A 5,000-nucleotide genomic window follows, 5' to 3' on the forward strand; every position below is an offset into this window, starting at 1 on the left:
TACCCGGCTCCCTCTGGCGCTGGGCGGCTGCCCCGCTCCCGCCGCTGGAGCTGTGCGGCTGCCCCGCTCCCGCCGCTGGAGCTGTGCGGCTGCCCCGCACCCGCCGCTGGCACTGGCCGGCTGTACCCGCTCCCGTCGCTGGCGCTGGCCGGCTGCCCCGCTCCCGCCGCTGGCGCTGGCCGGATGCCCCGCTCCCGCCGCTGGCGCTGGCCGGCTGCCCAGTTCCGGCCGCTGGCGCTGGCCGGTTGCCCCACTCCCGCTGCTGGCGCTGAGCGCCTGCCCCGCTCCCGCCGCTGGGATTGGGCGGCTGCCCCGCTCCCGCCGCTGGGGCTGGGCGGTTGCCCCGCTCTCGCCGGTGGCGTTGGGTGGCTGCCCCGCTCTCGCCTCTGGCACTGGGGGTTGCCCCGCTCCCGCCACTGGCGCTGGGCGGCTGCGCCAGCTGCCGTTGTCTGCCGCTGGCCAGGTGACGCGGCTGCTACTGGCTGCCGCTGGCCGGCTGACCCGGCTGCCGCTGGCCGGCTGACCCGGCTGCCGCTGGCCGGCTGCCCCGGCTGCCGCTGGCCGGCTGACCCGGCTGCCGCTGGCCGGGCTGCCCCCGCGCTGGCTGCCCCGGCTGGCCGGCTGCCCCGGCTGCTGCTGACCGGATGCCCCGGCTGCCGCTGGCCGGTTGCCCCGGATGCCGCTGGCCGGATGCCCCGACTGCCGCTGGCCAGCTGCCACAGCTGTCGCTGGCCGGCTGCCCCCGCTGCCCGTCTAGAAACCGCTGCCGCAGGCCGGCTGCCGATGTTAGGCAGCCTCCCGCTGCCGCCTGCCGGTCGCTATGGCTGCTGCTGGCCGGCTGCCCCCCCGCGACCGCGGGATGGCTGCCGCTGGCTGGCTGCCGCTGGGCGACTGCCCCGGCTGCCACTGGCACAACAATCCCGGCTGCCGCTGTCACGGCGATCCCAGTTTCCTTTGGCCGTCGGTCCCGGCTGCCGCTGGCCGGCAGTCCCGGCTGCCGCTGGCCGGCGGTCCCCGGCGGCCGCTGGCCGGCGGTCCCGGCTGCCACTGGCCGGCGGCCTCGGCTGTGCGGCGGCCCAGGCTGCCTTTGGCCGGCAGCCGCTGGACGTCGGCCCTGGCTGCCGCTGGCCGCCGGGCCCGACTGCCTCCGCCTAGCTGCCCTGGCTCTTGATGGCCGGCTGCCAAGGCTGCCGCTGCCTGGATGCCCCAGCTGCCTCTGGCCGGCAGCCACGGCTGACGCTGGCCGTCGGCCCTGGCGGCTGCTGGCCGCCGGCCCCGACTGCCTCTGCCCAGCTGCCCTGGCTCTTGCTGGCCGGCTGCCAGGGCTGCCGCTGCCTGGATGCCCCGGCTGCCGCTACAACGGCTATCCCTGGCCGGCTGCCGCTGGACGCCGTCCCCAACTGCCTCCGGCCGGCTGCACCGGCAGCTTCTTGTTTGGCTGCCTCGGCTGCCGCTGCCCTGATTCCCCGGCTTCCGCTGCATGGCTATCCCTGGCCGGCTGCCACTTTTCGGCTGACACAGCGGCCGCGGACCGGGTGACCCGGCTGCCCGGCTGACCCGGCTGACGCTCGGCTATCACGGCCCGGCTGCCGCACCCCGGCTATCGCTGGCCGGCAGCCGCTGACCGACTATTTCTGGCCGGCTGCCCCTGACCGGCTGCCTCGAGTACCCCTGACTGGCTACCTGGGGTGCTGCTGGCCCGGTGCAGCCAGCTGCCCTGGCTGCCGCTGGCCGGGTGCACTGCTTCCACGGCTGCTGCTGGCCGGCTGCCCAGGGTGCCCCTGGTCGGGTACCCTGGCTGCCGTTGCCTGGCCGCCCCGGCGGCCCCTGGCTGCATGGTGCTGGCCGGCTGCCCCGGCTGCCCCGCCTAGCGCTTGGATGGATAATATCGAAGAGATTTTTGTCATTGAGATAGAGAGAGAGAGAGAGAGAGAGAGAGAGAGAGAGAGAGAGAGGAATTTATCTCCACGTAAAAGAATCAAGAGATTTTCTTGCCTTTTACTCCTATTTCACATTCTATCATAAAACTGATTTAAAAGTGAAAGAAATTTAATGATAGTCAAATATTTGGAAAATGTGGCCATGTAACCTTTTTTTCTTCTTGAATTATTGTGTTGATTTTCATGGGGGTACATAAGAAGCTGCTTTACATGTCGCAAAACAATAACAACAACAACAACCCCATCAACAAACAACAAAAACAACAACAACAACAACCCCACCAAAAACATCAATTACAAAAAACAACAACTACAAAAAATAACAACCCAACTCCAACAAAAACAACAAGAACCCAAACAAAAACAACAGCAACAACAACAACCCAACAAAAACAACAACAACCCCAGCAAAAATAACACCAACAACAACAACAACAACAACAACAACAACAACAAAAAGCATCGTCATAGGGAATAATTGGTTGGTTGGCTTAGAATAAGCTGACCTTGCCTCAGCACGGGCTCTTGCCTAAAGAGTTTGAGGGAGATGATAAGAGCCTTGGTGTGGAACTATGGACTCTTCCAAACCAACATCGATTGGTTTTTATTCTCATAGCTCAAATAACATTAATTATAATAATAATTGTGATAATTATTCTAATAATTAGAAATATTCGTACTAGAATTACTGAAGTACCGCTGGCAACACATCATTCAGTTGTTTGACTTTTTTATCTATTTATTTTTCATGTAAATATGAAAAATATATAAAATTTAGATAATAAATAAATGAATACATTGGATTCACTTATTTGTACCGCACCAAGTCTTGCCTTCGCTTGAACAGCTGTTCAAGCCCCCACCTCGACCCTTGAGTTTAAGCTGTTTGCTAGGGAGGTTACTGCGGTTGTTTGGCATCTAGGGAGGAGGGTAGGCTACTCAACTGACGTTCTGACAAAATTGCGATTCGAAACCCGACACTTTCAACCTTTAAAGTCATCTGGTTAACCATTTTTTTTTAAATGACAGACTTAATTCTACAAATGAATCAATATTCATTTGCTTTTTTATCTTCCAATTAATTTACATATTTATCAATATTTTTGCTTTTTTCATAACTTATTCCTACAAGGAGTAATCCTAAAAATGGGCCCTGAAAAACGAAAATTCAAAATTAAATCTTACCACAGGAGAAAGCTAAGACACACTTCTCGAGAGATGGAAGGTTATAAGCGACAGGGAGAACCAAAGAAGGAAGAGAGTTCCAAAGCTAAGAAGTAGAGGGGCATAAGCGGTCAATGAGTAGTGGATTTTTAGGATTATTTCCCACAAAGTAGCTGTGGGTATTGTGGGAAATATGGAGACTGCTGGCAACGTCGTTAGCCATCCCAAGACATTTAAAGGTCGCTCATGAACGGTAGAGGCAAGGGACAGTGACATTGACCTATCAATTAGGACAATGCCCTAGAGACTGACCATATATACATATGATCAGCGCCCAAGTCTCCTCTCCACCCAAGCTAGGACCAGGGAGGACCAGACACTGGCTGCTGATGACTCAGCAGATAACCTATAGGCTCCCCAAACCCCTCAAACTTAGCTCACAAGGATGGTAAGGTTGCAGACACTAATAGCACTAACGAGTCTGAGTGGGGCTCGAACCCCCGTCTGGCAAACACCATACAGAGACGCTACCAACCAGGCCACAACAACCCTAGAGAACTAATTGTTCAAAACCTGTTGATTCCTCTTTGATGTTGGACGATCACAGACTAACGTCAATGGGAAGAGCAAATTTTTGTATGAGACGATTCCTTCAGAGTCTTATCTTCAGGCGGACCTCTCTCATCTCAAGACATTATGGAATGCCGGTAGTCTTTTAAGAGGGAACGTAATTCCAAAGTTTTGGAATAAAGGTTGAAGGAATGTAGAGACTGTTTCAATTTGCTTTCGTCTGATTGAATTAAGGCCTACGGCTTTCTCCCTTGTGGAAAGTTATATAATTTGATTAAACTTAATCAATATAATCGTAGTCCTGCTGTACTCGGATTAATTAATAGCTTTTTAAAGGTTAAAAGGTTAAAGGTGTCTGGTTTCAGTTCCAGTTTCATCAGAATAGATGTTCACCAAAACGTCAGACGGCCAAGCCCAACCCCCAATGTGGTGCCCAACCACAGCAGTTGCCTCCCCAGTAAACCGCTTAAACTCAAGGTCCCAGACCGGGATCGATCTGCTGCCATGCGATTTCTAAGCAAACACGTTACCACTGTACTAACCAGAAGGCTTCAAGAAACTGAAAAAAAAAAAATTGAAGACTTTGAGACGTTTAAGAAAAAATATGAAAATGGCTTGTTAGACATGACACCAAGGACTAGGTCTAATAAAATTTCATAAAAAGTGGACAAATAAAATGAGTTTTGGCATGTAACTGAAATGAGAGCTGGTAGTAAGGCCTCCTAAAATATATAGATAGGGAATAAGACAGATAGATAGTCGATGAAACAGCAGTTACTGATATAAACCTATCCTCCACATTTTTGCCCTTTCTGTACAGTGACTCATTCACGGAAGATATCTTTCACCTCATGCTCCTTGATTTCTAACCCCCCCCCCCCCCCCATCCCCATTCCATCCCATCTCTGTTGACAATGATTGGCCCTCCTTTCCTTTCCGACTCGTTATCGGTCCACAGTCTGCAAATCACCGTGATCCCATTTCTCCCGACCTCTAACTTTCGCCTGGTGGGGACCACCTCTGGAGTTGAGGAGTTTTTAGAGGGACTTTATTCGCTTATTATTATTATTATTATTATTATTATTATTATTATTATTATCATTTTTTTTTCATGCCAGTCGAATCCAAGTTCGGTGTGAAAAAAATATATCTTTCAGGAGTTCACGAAAGACAAAAAGCATAATTAGATGAATCATGAATACTAATTAATGCATTGATAATAACTAAGGACAGATGGCGTGGAGAAATGTACAGACTCATTCTAAACGAAATGCTAACATATACGAAACAGTAAAATAGGATAAAAGGCTGCACAGAAGGAATTAT

This window comes from Palaemon carinicauda, chromosome 3 (assembly GCF_036898095.1).
Source record: "Palaemon carinicauda isolate YSFRI2023 chromosome 3, ASM3689809v2, whole genome shotgun sequence".
Lineage (NCBI taxonomy): Eukaryota > Metazoa > Arthropoda > Malacostraca > Decapoda > Palaemonidae > Palaemon > Palaemon carinicauda.